Here is a 16,521-nt window from a genome sequence, read left to right on the forward strand (position 1 = left end):
ACACGGTGTTACATAGGACTGCAGGTAATCCTGCTACATTATCTGCTCATAATACAGGCTCAGGTGACCATGTTGCCTCCTCAGTGTACAGATTGACGGCGTCCGCTGCAGGAGGCCCCGGCGTCCGCTGCAGGAGGCCCCGGCGTCCGCTGCAGGAGGCCCCGGCGTCCGCTGCAGGAGGCCCCGGCGTCCGCTGCAGGAGGCCCCGGCGTCCGCTGCAGGAGGCCCCGGCGTCCGCTGCAGGAAATCCTCTGTGCCTGCTGTTCACTGTTAACCCTCTGTGTTATGTGGCAGACAATGTGCACAGCAGATTCTCATCTCCTGGATTGGTGAATCACTTCTGATATAACCTCACTGAGCGCTCAGTAACCTCTTCTCACCTGCAGCGGTGTGGCCTGTGGTTCTGTGGTAGACGTGCAGCTCCGGCCTGACATAATAGCGGTGGTCTCCAGCTGCGGTTGAGCTGCAGTCTGTAGTTTTCAGCCTCTGCTGTATAGGTATATTTCGGGCCTTCCGGCGTTTACCATTACAGCTCCTTCAGATATTTTTTCTTGTATCTGACCTTTGCGCTGGGTCAGATTTTCTTCAGTGTTCGATCAGTGTCGCTTTTACCCACAATATTTGGGATCGGGTGACCCTTGGCCGGTCCATACATTTGGCCTAAACTGTAAAACACATATTATAGGATGCAACACAGACAGCATTTGATTATGAATTTTTTCATTGACCAATAGATTTGATTGGTCAAATTTGATCTACGACTCGGGTCAAACTGGACTTTTTTTTTTTTATTGTGGATATAGTAACATCCCCATAATTTGTTCATGTTCTGTGAAAAAACTGATTGTTTCACATTTGTGTAGTAACGTGTGAGGCCTTATAAGTACAGTCTGGGAGTTGTAGTTCCACCAGAGTGTAAATCTACATCTTGCGGCTCTTAAGAAACTACAACTCCCAGCATGCAGCTGTGAGCACACTGAGTGTGCCCTGTGCTGGTGTGCTGTAGCCAGGATATAGTGGACACTGCAGTCATACTGGTGTGTATTGGGCGATGCTCTCACTTCCTACCACCTTTCTATCAGGTTTCCTTTCCGCCTGGATCTTTTGGGTGATATTCAGTCATTTTCTTGACTGTTTTTCCATAGTGAGGTCTGTGCCACTTCTTTCTTTGAGAGTTGGAATATTCCTTTTCCTAATTTTAATAGAGGAAATGTTTGGGAAGTGGTGTTGGATTAACAGATAAGCAGATCAGATTCCTGCTTTGTACAAGTAACTGAGCAATTACCAGGCTCTGCCTTTACAGAAAACTGCCCTCACACCCACTGAATAGTACAGGGGCACAACCTAAATGAGTAACGAAAATATATATTGACTAGTGATGAGCGGGTACTGCCATGCTCAGCACCCGTAACTAGTGATGAGCGGGCACTGCCATGCTCAGAACCCGTAACTAGTGATGAGCGGGCACTGCCATGCTCAGAACCCCTAACTAGTGATGAGCGGGCACTGCCATGCTCAGAACCCGTAACTAGTGATGAGCGGGCACTGCCATGCTCAGAACCCCTAACTAGTGATGAGCGGGCACCGCCATGCTCAGAACCCGTAACTAGTGATGAGCGGGCACTGCCATGCTCAGAACCCCTAACTAGTGATGAGCGGGCACTGCCATGCTCAGCACCCGTAACTAGTGATGAGCGGGCACTGCCATGCTCAGAACCCCTAACTAGTGATGAGCGGGCACTGCCATGCTCAGAACCCCTAACTAGTGATGAGCGGGCACCGCCATGCTCAGAACCCCTAACTAGTGATGAGCGGGCACCGCCATGCTCAGAACCCGTAACTAGTGATGAGCGGGCACTGCCATGCTAAGAACCCGTAACTAGTGATGAGCGGGCACTGCCATGCTCAGAACCCGTAACTAGTGATGAGCGGGCACTGCCATGCTCAGAACCCGTAACTAGTGATGAGCGGGCACCGCCATGCTCAGCACCCGTAACTAGTCATGAGCGGGCACTGCCATGCTCAGAACCCGTAACTAGTGATGAGCGGGCACTGCCATGCTCAGAACCCCTAACTAGTGATGAGCGGGCACTGCCATGCTCAGAACCCCTAACTAGTGATGAGCGGGCACCGCCATGCTCAGAACCCCTAACTAGTGATGAGCGGGCACTGCCATGCTCAGAACCCGTAACTAGTGATGAGCGGGCACTGCCATGCTCAGAACCCCTAACTAGTGATGAGCGGGCACTGCCATGCTCAGCACCCGTAACTAGTGATGAGCGGGCACTGCCATGCTCAGAACCCCTAACTAGTGATGAGCGGGCACTGCCATGCTCAGAACCCCTAACTAGTGATGAGCGGGCACCGCCATGCTCTGGTTCTCGTAACTAGTGATGAGCGGGCACCGCCATGCTCTGGTTCTCGTAACTAGTGATGAGCGGGCACCGCCATGCTCTGGTTCTCGTAACTAGTGATGAGCGGGCACCGCCATGCTCTGGTGCTCAATACTCATAACTAGCAGTTGGACGCTCGGACAGGGGCGACTCGTGTACAGAGTATAATGGACGTCTATGGGAAAATGTGTGAATCCCCCACTGACATCCTTTATACTTAGCGCAGGAGTCGGGCCACTTCCGAGCATCCGACTGCCCGTTATGAGTAAAGAGCATGGTAGTGCTCTCTCATGACTAGTCGGTGTATATACCTTCTAGAGAAGGCGACCACCACCCGATTCCTTCCCTGCAGGTCATGTATGGCACACCTGTTGGAAAGCGATCACATAGCTGATTTTGGCACAAGCATGACACCTGCACCGGTTAATAATTTGGGAGTGTGACCGACTCCTTATTGAATAAGGTTCATGACCTGTCCTGGTTTTCTGTACAGTTTACCTTTAGGACAACTCAGTCTTTGAAATCCTGCCAAGTTCCTGGCCTTGGGTTTGACCTTCACTTTTGAGACATTGACGCCACTTATTTTTTTCATCCTGTTGTTCCCTATCGTCCACTTCAAGTTTGTGTGGGTCTGACCTGTGGTCTTCATTGTCCCAATACTGATCTACCCCTGTGATCATTATATCCTCAGGCACATGGTACATACGTGGTGTCACACATAGTAAAGTTGGTGTGAATGGCTTCACAGCACGCGGCCCTCCGGCCATGTTTGCAGTCTGTGGTCGCTGCCCGGGAGCCATGAGAACAGCCGCCCAGCTCCCAGCATTCACAGATTTTTATTGAATTAGCCGGCTGACTTCATTGTTGCGGTGTGACACAAATGTGATGTCTCGCCAGGCTGGCTAATCAGAAGAAGAGCTGCCGATGGCGGGATGTAGGAGGCTGCCCTCACGACTCCTTCCACCCTCCATAGATTACAGACGTGGCCAATGCACCAACTGTATCACGCAGTCATCTTTACATCTAGCTCTTTTGAACATAACCCATCCCTCGCTGGCAAAGCCACAAGTTATCCATGCCATTGTTAATACTGTGTGGGGCTTTACCAATTATTAACTCTTTGACATAATGTACTAGAGTAGAGCAAATAGTAGTTTAGCAGGACCCTGGTCCAGAGCCATGGGAATAATCTAGTAGCCCTGCTCCTACCTGCCGGGTCCCCGACCTCTCTTGTGATGTCACCATTGCAGTGTGTCCCGCATTACATCGGTCCTTCTAATTATTTATTATTATAGCGCCATTTACTCCATGGCGCTTTACAAGTGAAAGGGTGGGTATACGTACAACAATCATTAACAGTACAAAACAGACTGGTATAGGAGGAGAGAGGACCCTGCCCGCGAGGGCTCACAGTCTACAGGCGATGGGTGATGGTACAATAGGTGAGGACAGAGCTGGTTGTGCAGTGGTTTAATTAGAAAGGCTGGGATCAGCAGGTAGGATCAGCGTTCCCGAGCCACTGTCTACGGTCTAGCCATGTGGCTCTGGACCAGGGTCCTACAAACCTTTTTGATCACCTCTGTAATGTTTGTTGTGCCTGTCATTAGGTGATTTAAATGGACTGCAAACCTAAAGATTGAGGCTGCCTATAGCAAGAGCTGCCATTACCCACACATGAATGTATGCCTAGGTGGAAGCACAGGAGATGACGTCCTGGTCATGGGGCAGACATTGTTCTGGCCTTCCTGTTACTAATCCACTGCAATAACACCACAGTCAGCCTCTCCTGTGGCTGATAACAGGGAGAATAGAAAGCCTCTGACTATAAATAACATAGATATTAGACCTAGTGTTCATTTAACTGCCTGGTTAGTCAGTAAATGTGGCACAGGCTGAGCGTTGTGCTGCTGTCACCTCTGGCGCTCATTAATAATCTGGGACGTTTGCCTGTCGGGGACTTTGAGCCGGGTTGTGTTCGGGGTCAGTAGTCGGAGCACGGTGTGTGACCCCTCGGGAGTCAGGAATGTCTGGTGTGTGGGGGAGCTGTGCTGGACTCCTGTCTCCTATGCTGTCCTCTCGGGTCTGCTGTTAGATACATGTAGATTGCTATTGCCGTCCGCTTATTAATGGCAGGCTTAGGCTGCTTTCACACATCCGGTTTTTGCTGAGCGGCACAACACGGCGCTTTGCAGAAAAACGCATAGACTTGCATTAGCGCCGTATTGTGCCGCATAGCCTTGCGTTCGGTCGTGTTTTTGCCGGATGCGGCATATTTAGCCCATGCGATGGCTGGATGGAACGTTGCCTGGCACGTTTTTTGTGCGGCGGAAAAACCGCATCGCACCGGAGCCGGCGCGATGCGGCGCGATTTCCAATGCAAGCCTATGGACGCCGGATGCAGCGTCCTGCGGCAAAAACCGCATCCGGCCGCCTTACTAGGTGATCATAAATGGACCGAGGGACCTGGTCTTTGTATTGACAGGTGTGGATCCGGCAGTGAAGGCCCCACCAGTGACCTCTGATGCCTTGCAGACCCTTATGGCGGCTTCTTACATTTTCTGTTATTTCTGTATACTACGGTATGTGTTTGCTGTATCAGCTAGGGAGATTTTAAGTCTTCTTTCAGATACTGTCCTTTTGCCTGCAGTTTACATATCACGGGTGTGTATAATACACATGAGTAACCATTTGTTTCTATGTTTTATGCTTGTCGTGACCTTTTATTTTACTTCTACTTTTATGTCACTGCCAGGAAAGTGAGCAGGAAATATAATTGAAGCGACCCTTGGTCCAGGGAAATATTGTCATGGAATATACTGTACAACCTTAGTCTGAGACTTACGGGCACCATTGGCCAATCTGAGGGCTGCGAAGGTCATGGAGATTGGAGCCGACCTTCACCAGAAACTGTTAGTGACCAGCCGCGAAGAATGACTGTCCACACCCAGGCGCTCTGTGCATCATGGCGGGGCTAATCCTCTATCTCCACCCTCTGGCTTTCTAGAGTGAAAGAAGAGCTGAGATAGATGAAGACCAGCAGTGGCATTGGTTTCTAATTGATCAGCCCCGCCATGATGCACCGAGCGCCTGTACTGGGTGTGGACAGTCATTCTGGACTGACAGATCCTTTAAGGCCTCGGTTCCACTTGCGTTTTGCATGGACAAGTGCAATCTGATAAAACATCGGACCAGTGCAAAACTATGGGGCAGTGTCCATCTGCAATTCATTTCTCATGCCATATCGGTCTGAGAAATGAATCACATGTTCTGTTTCGCAGGGATTCTCGGCTCACCCCCCCCCCCATACAAGTCTATGGGTGCGTGTGAAACATTGCACTGCCCTCTGATGTCATCCAAGTGCAGTGCGATGTACGTAAAGACAGGTAGCGAAGGAGAGGGAGCTAGTGCACCTTTCTTCTCCGCAGCTGTGATACGATCACAAGATCGGATCAGTCGCATGACCCTCGTAGCAGAGGGTCATTAGCATATCGCTTCTGATGCTCTCGCATCCGAAGGTGTACGCAAGTGGAACTGATGCCTAATTTATAGGATCCATCTCCTCCGAAGCGACTGCTCCACTGAGTATTTCATGTTTTAAAAAATCCAGTACACGGTTCCAGCGATATGGACGTTTCCATATTTATGGTCTTTCCGACGTGCGGTGCTGGCAGGATTCTTGGTGGTGGGTCTTTAGGCTGCTAAGCACAAAAGTGCTCACAGTCTCGTTACTAGAGCTGGATGCTTGGACGGGCTCCACTCTAGTAACCAGTATAATGGAAGCTGGTTCTCAACCCACATACAGCCATCCATAAACAGAGCACTTCTGGGGGAGGGAGCATGGTGGTTTTTTTTTTTTTTTTGACACTGCATCCAAAAACATTTTTACCACCAGCTTGAGCCATTCAGAGAGCAATTGGCTCTCACTGGGGTGCTGGCTCCCATCATTCCCTGAGGCGAACCTGTGCTTTGTCTCGGATTGTTCACAAATGACGCATCCGATGTACATGGCCGAGTATGAGTCTACCTGAGCACCCCCGATGCTTGATCAAGTGCTGAGCACGCTCGCTCATCATTACTGTTCGCATGTACATGGTGCCACTTAGTCCCCAGCTCACAAAATGGGAGTCTTGTCGCTGAAATTACTGACAAAGGATCCCAGGTCTCCAGTGGTAGGGGTCACAGCAGTGAGACCCCCAGTGATCCCGCTCCCGTCACCCACTCCGTTGATAGCTGATACATTTTAATTGAGCGGAAACTTCTTTAAAATACATGTGAAGAGATCGGAGGATTTGTGGATTGTAGGGGATGTGCTGTTTAGTTCAAAAGTGGCCAGGAGTATCTTTTGTAAGCCCGCTCCTTCCCAACTATTGGATATTGGTTTGTTGGGCGATTGCCGGCATAGAAATCTTTGTTGTTGGCAGGAACCATTCTATGTAAAGCGTGGATATGCTGCCATTAACAGATTGCTGTATAGGGACTGTATCATTGAATTCACATTAGTTCTGGTCCTATCGCTTTCTGTGGTCAGAATATACCAATGCCGATCAGTACCGATGCAGTCGATCAACACTCATTAATGGGCTGAAGTCACCTTTTTAAATGGGCCTAACAGTATGAATGGTGCCGATGATTCCTGTGTGCTCAGGTGAGACGAGCCCTGGGCTCCTAGTAGCCGCCCGCACCTTTCTCTGTGGGTGAGTCACGCAGCACACCCTGTGTAGTCACTGCAGTCTGGTGCGCAGCACATTGCGTCACTGCGGGAGGCTGGAGACTCCATATACAGGACCATACTTGTGAAACCCTGTGCTAAGGCCAAAGGTGATGTCTCATGCAGCTGGGAGGAACCATGTTTGTTCGGGACGTCTTCACTTTGTTGTGCACCTTCTTCATGTAGAAGAAATGTTTGTGTCCAGGGTTCTCCAGACATGACTTCCTGCCATTATTGAGTGGAATGTCTCTTGGCAGGATGACACATCTGAGTGCTGTATATGGAGCGGGCAGCATCAGGAGACCCCTGAGGGGGAGAATAGGGAGCTCCCTCCAGAATGTCTCCACTTGTCCCGGCGTGCTTGGATGTCTATAATGGCCTCCCGCACCCTAATCTTCTCTCCCCAGCCCGTCTCCTGACCTGGACTCAATCCTTTAGTGGATAGAGGGAAACCTGCGGCACAGAAGTCTGCTGCTACTGCATACTTCTATCCTGAGTAGTTCCTGGATTGGGGGAGGGGAATCGGAATGAAAATTCCTCACTAAATCTGCCCTGATAAACCGAAATATGCAGAGCTGCTTATCTTCTGCATTTCTTCCATTGCTCCTCTAGTACCTGCGGGTAGCAGAATATTGTGGATGTACCTGGCGATGGCTCACTCCATTGAGGGCATATTCATCAATACAGTCCATGTCACCAGCCTCGGTGCAATGTGGAGACTGGTAGTGATTTGACCGACCTTTTGCAAAATATTTCTTACAATGTCTCACCGATCGTGATAAATGTCTTATATGAACAGCTGTGCGGATCCAGGCGCAGCACTGCACGGGTCTGACTTGTCCTACAGATATGTCTCGTCACTAGACACGCCAACACCACCGCCCTGATATTGTCCTCATAGGGATCTATATGGGGATGCACTTTGTGGGTGGGTAGAGCTGGCCCTTTGTGCTTGCCGTTACAATGGACTGACAGTGCAGGTGTCCCGGCAGGTAAAGGTTAAACCCTGTGGTATGAGCTGACACTGCCTCTCCCTCTTTGGAAGCTTTCAGGCTGGCTGAAGGGCAGGTCTCCTTCATACACCACCTTAGTAGGAAGTGTCCCAGGATCAGGGAGACCTGTCAGACGGGTGCACCTGGGTGTATGAGATGAATTATGACCGATGATCCTGCGGTGAGCCTTGCTGATTCACCATGGGGCAGAACTTCTCCCACCTCTCCCTTTCCTCAGGTTACCTCCTCCGGAATGTGAGCAGATGTGATTGTGATCCGGGATCTCTACAACTGATTTATACTGACAGCCAGAGGCAGAACTGAACGTGAAATTGTGGGCTTTCTATAGCAATCTGCCACCAGATTATTGCTACCCCCATCTGAGAGCAGCACAATACAGGGTCAGAGACCCTGAATCCAGCTATATGTCACTTACTGGGCTGCAAGCTGTAATTTTGATAACATTACTGCTTTAACGTTTCCACCAGTTCTTTAAGCGCTGATCTTTGTATCACCCCACCCCTGCCGTTGATTGGCAGCTTTCTGCCTATGCACACTATAGATATATAAAAAGCTGCCAATCGGTAATGTCAGGGTAATTCAGATATCAAGAATATGGAGGACTACATGGCAGCAGATTTACTAGTCCTGCAGTATAATCGACTGTATTGACCAGAAAAAACTCTAAAACGTCACGTTTATTAATTTCATTAAAATATTATATCTAATTCTAAAACACTGGAATCATACCCAAATATTCAAGTCACTAAGGGTACTTTCACACTTGCGTTGGTTTCCTCCCGTTACAATCCGCCCTTTTGGAAATCAGCGGAATCCGTTAATGGATTCCGCTGTTTCCCATAGACTTGTATGGTTGACGGATTTGTGAGGTAAATCCGGAGATATGACGATAAATCATGACATTCAAGTCATGTCAGGAAGCCCTCTCCTGGTGTCACCCCCCCCCCTTCCCTTCACACAACTGGTTTAGCAACAAATCCATGGCCATGTCCTGTGATATGGAAATGAGGTGGCTTAGGGACAATGGACACAGGATGACTCCCTGCCGTCACCCTGTAGTGGGGGCTGCTAGCTAGTTAGCAAGGCTATGGAAATAGCCAGACAGAACGACTCCAGTAAAAAATGGTTCATATCTCGCAAGCCATATTTCCGATAAATATGGCAACCATAAAAATGGTGTCTCCGCATGTGGACGATGCCGGCACACCCTTTTTATGGGAGCAGGACATTGGGAAATGCCCCAGGCGTGATATCAGCCAATGGGGAACTGGCAGACAGGTCATGAGTCCCCTCGTTCTGTAGCTAAATTCATAACTGTCACAATGAGAGCATTGGCGTCCGCCTACGACGCTCCCAGGCAAAGTTATGGCCAATATCCCCTTGGCTGGATAATTCTGATCCATGCAGGGGGAGTGGCAGTGCTTCCCTGTGAGGTCACTAAGGTAGGAGGGGACCTGGATCTGCCCAGGTTGATAACCCTACTTCGGCCATTTTCCAGCGTTCTTCTGCTCGGGGGCCTGGTTGGGACAGACCTGTGAGAGAGTTCCTGGAAACCTGGTCTACAGCGCCCCCCTGTGGCCAGACGCACAAGGTAACTGATTGAATTGCATACCTGTTGTAAACCATGCTTTATCTGTAACTGTACTCTGACATATGTATATTCTGTAGATTCCCTATTGTATATATTGTAGTTTCTAGTGTGCTTTAGGCGATTAAATTATATAATTAATCTTGGGCTGTTCTGTTATCTCGATCTTGAATCCCACGTCCGTGTGTTCGGCTAATAGTTACCGTGAAGCGGTTGGTGGCAGCGAGTTTGTGCCAAGGATTATTGTGGGGAGGCCAGTGAGATTCGGGGAGCTTTTATATATTCCGCCCGCGGAGGTCGGGGGAATATATACCTTACTCTCACCGGGGACCCTTCAATAATCGGCATAAGTAGTATAGCGGCCTCCTTGCTTATTGTCGGGCAATTCCATAATTGGCCTGACTATAAGAGGGGCGCTAGAGAGCGCGTCACGTGCTCTGTCTGTCGGTCGGGAGGTATAAAGGAGGGGTGACCCCCACTTGTTACCCCCCGATTGTGACGTACTGGTAGCCAGCGCGGGGGATTTCTGAGTGACCCCCCGGTGGTTTGTGACATATTGGTGGCATAGCGGTGGGATCGAGATAATAGTGTGTGTGAGTGTGAGACCCATACTCCCAGACACTAAAGACTGCCTGCAGCAGCTGTGGCTGCTGGGGTCTTCAGACTAGCTCAACACTAGAGTGTCAGAGTGCAGATACTGTAAGGTGTGTGGAGGCATCAGGTGTCAGTTCTGTGTCAGTGACCAAAAGTCTGCAAGAATGGCTGATGGCACCAGGAGCAGAGCTATGCAACTGGCCAATGCTAAAGCAGGAGCCGAAGAGAGGGAGGACGGTGCTGTGGACAGCAATGAGGAGGTTGCCCACGAGTCCTCCAGGAGCTCGACGCCAGAAAACAGCTCTGCAGAGGACATTGCACAACCGGGCACTGCTGGACAAGATGAGGAGCAGCTCGCCCAAGGGTCCTCAACGAGCCAGATGCCAGCCCTCCGCTCTGCAATGGACAGTGAATCACCAGGCTCCGCAGCGGGCCGCAGATCACCACGTGCCATTCCACCGAGCCTGGGAGGCTCGGATAGCCTTCTTCAAATGGCTATGGCCCTACGCCAGGCTGGAGACCGGGAGGGCTACAAGGAACTCATGGCCGAGCGTGAGCGGCAAGCAGCGCGTGAAGAGCGCCAGGCAGAGCGTAACTACCAGCTGCAGCTAGCTCAGCTCCGGCCCTCATCAGCCACCCGTGACCTTCCAGACACCAAACTTCCAAAGGTCCGTGTTGAGGACTTCCCAGTGCTGGAGAAGGATGGAGACTTGGACTCTTTCTTGACTGCTTTTGAACGGACTTGCTTGCAGCATCATCTGAACAAGGACCAGTGGGCCAAATACCTGACCCCCCGTTTAAGGGGTAAGGCCCTGGATATCCTTGGGGACTTGCCTGCTGAGGCGGATCAGGGCTACGACACCATCAAGCGGGCCCTGATCCAACAGTACAACCTCACCCCGGAGTCCTACCGCAAGAAGTTCCGGACGCTGCAGAAGGGACCAAAGGACTCCTGGGCTGACCACCGGCGGGCACTTGCCCGAGCTGCCGACCACTGGACCCAAGGCCTGCAGCTTTCCACCGGACCGGAGATCCTGGACTTGTTCATCACGGAGCAACTCTTGTGGAACTGCCCTGAGGATCTCCGCCAGTTCATCCGAGACCAGAAGCCAAAGGGGTCCACGGCTACAGCTGCCCTGGCAGATGACTACACCAACAATCGGGCTCCTGAAGCCAGGAGAGCAGCCACCAGCAGCACCTGGAGAGGGGGTAAGATGAACTCTGCGACTGCCCCACCTGCCCCTAGACTGCAGGGGGTGTCCCCCTCAACTCCCCTCTCCAGGCCCGTGGCAGAACCAAGACGGTGCCACCAGTGCAACCTACCTGGACACTTCAAGGCCATGTGCCCTCAGCGTCCCAAGGCCCCGGCTCCGTCCCCGTCCCAAGGGCCGCCCAAGGTGTATTGTGTGGGTGGGGGTGGTGGTAGGTCCCTGGACAGCTTCCAACCTGTCACCGTCGGCCAGTCTGTGACCATAGGACTGCGAGACAGCGCCTCGGAGGTGACTCTGGTGCGGCCTGAGATGGTGTCCCCCCAAGACTTGATCCCTGGAAAAACCCTCGCTGTCTCCGGGATTGGAGGCATTGACCCGGCGCTGCCTGTTGCTGACATTTATGTGGACTGGGGCGCAGGGCGAGGGGTGAGGGAGGTGGGGGTAACTGATCGGATCCCTGCAAACGTGCTACTTGGGACAGATTTGGGGCAAATAACCTCCCAGTTTGGCCCCGCCCCAAAGGCTGAACCTTCAGCCAGTGCTGACGTGCCTCCGGACAATGTTAATGTGTTATCTATGAATGATGTAAGGGAGGAGGGAGTGAACTCTGATATTTCTGCTTGCACAGACACCATAGACACACACACAGCTGCAGCTGTGACAGGGGAGGGGGTCAGAGAAAGGTGTGACAATGCCTCTACAAGTAATCAGCCTGTGAGCTGGGATCTGTTGCCCTCTGCAGGGATAAGCAGAGAGCAGGGTGCTGCAGGGGGAGGACCAGTGTGTGGGGTGGGGGCTACCACAGCAAATGTGGGGTCCCCAGAGATTTCACAGCGGGGTTCTGTTGCTGCAGGAGGGGAACAGGCAGGTGAGATTGGGGCCGGTCCAGGAGCGGAAGTGCTCCCAGGTAAGATCTCGGTGCAGGGTTCCCCCACAACCGGGGTGTCAGGAAGGCAGGTAGGTCTGCCTGAACCGGCGACTTGGTCAGGAACGGAGGAGGAGCAGGCACGACCCACGGTCGCAGCGGCTGTGGCCGCTGTCACCCGCAGTGGGAGTGCTGGAAGCCAAGGGGCCTCCCGGAGGTCCGATAGCTCTTCCCCTTCTGACCAAGTGGCAGCCGAGTCAGGTGGAGGCCAGGACACAGGTCCCGGGGTACTGACTGAAGATGTGACAGTCTCGTCGATTCTGGCCACATCTAGTCAGGAGTTTCAGGCAGCGTTAGAAGCTGACGACAGCCTGAAAGCTCTAAAGGAGCAGGCGGCACAGCCTCCCTCGGACTCGGACCCGGAGCGAGTGGTCTGGGACCAAGGACGGCTGTACCGGGCCACGGTCCAGCAGGGTTCACCGGAGGCGTGGCCCAGGGACCGACAGTTGGTGGTACCCTATCCGTTCCGGACGGAGTTGTTGCGGATCGCACATGAGATTCCGATGGCCGGACACCTAGGGATCGCTAAGACCAAGGCCAGGTTAAACCAGCATTTCTACTGGCCAAAAATGGGGGCCGATGTGGCTGCCTACTGCCGTTCGTGTGAAACCTGTCAGAGAGTGGGGAAGGCGGGGCCACGCCCCAAAGCCCCACTGGTATCTCTGCCAATCATCGATGAGCCTTTCAGGAGGGTGGCTGTGGATCTGGTCGGCCCGCTGGCCATCCCCAGCAGCTCCGGGAAACGCTTCATACTGACGGTAGTGGACTATGCCACCCGGTACCCAGAAGCAGTGGCCTTGTCCATTCGGGCTGACAAGGTGGCCACCGCATTGCTGGAGATTTTCTCCCGAGTGGGTTTTCCCCAGGAAATGCTCACTGACCGGGGGACCCAATTCATGTCCCAGCTGATGGAGGCCCTCTGTAAGCAAGTCCAGGTGCGACATCTGGTGGCCAGCCCGTACCATCCACAGACTAATGGCCTGTGCGAGCGGTTCAATGGCACCTTAAAGCAGATGCTTAAGATGTTGGTCGACTCCCACGGGCGTGACTGGGAGCGGTATCTCCCACACCTGTTATTTGCTTACCGGGAGGTTCCACAGGCCTCAACAGGATTCTCACCGTTTGAGCTCCTGTACGGGCGACGTGTGCGGGGCCCCCTGGCTCTGGTGAAAGAGGCTTGGGAAGGGGATTTGGCCACCCCTGGAGTGTCGGTTATCGAGTATGTCATGCGCTTCCGGGACAAAATGCAGGCCTTGACGCAACTGGTACACGACAATATGGCTCAAGCCCAGGCTGATCAGAAGCGTTGGTACGACCAGAACGCTTGTGAGAGGACCTACCAAGTGGGTCAAGAGGTGTGGGTACTGGTCCCCGTACCACAGGACAAGCTTCAGGCAGCCTGGGAAGGCCCATACCTCGTGTACCAGCAGCTCAACCCTGTGACGTACCTGGTCACCCTGGACCCTGCCCGTGGAAGGCGAAAGCCCTTCCATGTGAACATGATGAAGGCACATCATGAGCGGGAGGCATGTGCGCTCCCCGTGTGCAACCTGCCCGAGGAGGGAGAAGCGGAAACCCTCTTGGATATGCTAGCCCAGGTTAGGGCAGGCGGATCCATTGAGGATGTGGAGGTTGGCCACCAGCTCTTGGAGGACCAACGGTCCCAGCTGTGGGCCACCCTACACCCCTTCCGGGGGTTGTTTACCAACCAGCCCGGAAGGACTGACTTGGCTGTCCATCACGTGGACACTGGGGATCATCCCCCGATCCGGCGTTCAGCATATCGGGTCTCCCTGGAGGTGCAGCAACACATGCGCCAGGAGATTGACGAGATGCTGAAGCTGGGGGTGATCCAGGCATCCAACAGCGCTTGGGCCTCGCCTGTAGTCCTCGTCCCTAAGAAGGACCGAACCACTCGGTTCTGCGTGGACTACAGGGGGCTCAATGCTGTCACGGTCGCCGATGCGTACCCAATGCCACGCATCGATGACCTGCTCGATCAGTTGGCCGGGGCTCAGTACCTGACCATCATGGATCTGAGCCGGGGATATTGGCAGATCCCCCTGACTCGCAAGGCCAGGGAACGCTCTGCCTTTATTACCCCATTTGGACTGTACGAGTCCACGGTGATGCCATTCGGGATGAGGAATGCCCCTGCCACTTTCCAGCGGATGGTCAACACCCTGCTCAAGGGACTTGAAGGGTACGCGGCCGCGTACCTGGATGACATTGCCGTCTTCAGTCCCACCTGGGAAGATCACCTAGAGCATCTAGCACAGGTGCTCAGGCGGGTCCACCGGGCAGGTTTGACCATCAAGCCGGGCAAGTGTCAGCTGGCCATGAGCGAGGTCCAGTACCTCGGTCACCGGGTAGGCGGGGGAACACTGAAGCCCGAGCCTGAGAAAGTGGAAGCCATCGCATCCTGGCCCACCCCCAGGACCAAGAAGCAGGTGATGTGCTTCTTGGGGACCGCGGGGTACTATAGGAGGTTTGTTCCATGCTATAGTAGCCTGGCAAAGCCCTTGACGGACCTCACCAAGAAGAAGCTGCCCTCTGCAGTCGATTGGACAATGGACTGCGAGACAGCCTTCCGGGCCCTAAAGGACGCCCTGTCCAGCCCGCCCGTGCTACAGGCAGCCGACTTCACGCGGCCGTTTGTAGTACAGACCGACGCCAGTGACTTCGGCCTCGGTGCGGTGCTCAGCCAGGTGGACTCTGCGAGCCAAGAGCACCCAGTCTTGTACCTGAGCAGGAAGCTGCTACCAAGGGAAGTTGCCTATTCCACGATGGAGAAGGAGTGCCTGGCCATAGTGTGGGCCCTGCAGCGTCTGCAACCCTATCTATACGGGCGCCACTTCATCGTGGAGACGGACCACAATCCCCTCAGCTGGTTGCACACCGTCTCTGGGACGAATGGGCGATTGTTGCGATGGAGCCTTGCGCTCCAGCAATACAACTTCACCATTCGCCACAAAAGGGGCCGTGACCACGGTAACGCAGACGGGCTGTCCCGACAAGGAGAGGTCGCGGACGGGCGCACGGGGGAACACCGGAGTGTGCTGCCCCCTAGCGCCCTCAAAAGGGGGGAGGTGTGAGGTAAATCCGGAGATATGACGATAAATCATGACATTCAAGTCATGTCAGGAAGCCCTCTCCTGGTGTCACCCCCCCCCCTTCCCTTCACACAACTGGTTTAGCAACAAATCCATGGCCATGTCCTGTGATATGGAAATGAGGTGGCTTAGGGACAATGGACACAGGATGACTCCCTGCCGTCACCCTGTAGTGGGGGCTGCTAGCTAGTTAGCAAGGCTATGGAAATAGCCAGACAGAACGACTCCAGTAAAAAATGGTTCATATCTCGCAAGCCATATTTCCGATAAATATGGCAACCATAAAAATGGTGTCTCCGCATGTGGACGATGCCGGCACACCCTTTTTATGGGAGCAGGACATTGGGAAATGCCCCAGGCGTGATATCCGCCAATGGGGAACTGGCAGACAGGTCATGAGTCCCCTCGTTCTGTAGCTAAATTCATAACTGTCACAATGAGAGCATTGGCGTCCGCCTACGACGCTCCCAGGCAAAGTTATGGCCAATATCCCCTTGGCTGGATAATTCTGATCCATGCAGGGGGAGTGGCAGTGCTTCCCTGTGAGGTCACTAAGGTAGGAGGGGACCTGGATCTGCCCAGGTTGATAACCCTACTTCGGCCATTTTCCAGCGTTCTTCTGCTCGGGGGCCTGGTTGGGACAGACCTGTGAGAGAGTTCCTGGAAACCTGGTCTACAGCGCCCCCCTGTGGCCAGACGCACAAGGTAACTGATTGAATTGCATACCTGTTGTAAACCATGCTTTATCTGTAACTGTACTCTGACATATGTATATTCTGTAGATTCCCTATTGTATATATTGTAGTTTCTAGTGTGCTTTAGGCGATTAAATTATATAATTAATCTTGGGCTGTTCTGTTATCTCGATCTTGAATCCCACGTCCGTGTGTTCGGCTAATAGTTACCGTGAAGCGGTTGGTGGCAGCGAGTTTGTGCCAAGGATTATTGTGGGGAGGCCAGTGAGATTCGGGGAGCT

The 16,521-nt window shown here is 52.9% G+C and overlaps 1 protein-coding gene across 1 annotated transcript in view; it reads left to right on the forward strand.

Moving 5' to 3' along the window:
• Positions 1 to 16,521, forward strand: part of RAB11A (RAB11A, member RAS oncogene family) — a 52,683-nt gene that overhangs the window by 922 nt on the left and 35,240 nt on the right. The gene's annotated exons all lie outside the window — the stretch shown is intronic.

The sequence above is a fragment of the Anomaloglossus baeobatrachus genome, chromosome 4 (genome assembly GCF_048569485.1).
Source record: "Anomaloglossus baeobatrachus isolate aAnoBae1 chromosome 4, aAnoBae1.hap1, whole genome shotgun sequence".
In the NCBI taxonomy this organism is placed as follows: domain Eukaryota; kingdom Metazoa; phylum Chordata; class Amphibia; order Anura; family Aromobatidae; genus Anomaloglossus; species Anomaloglossus baeobatrachus.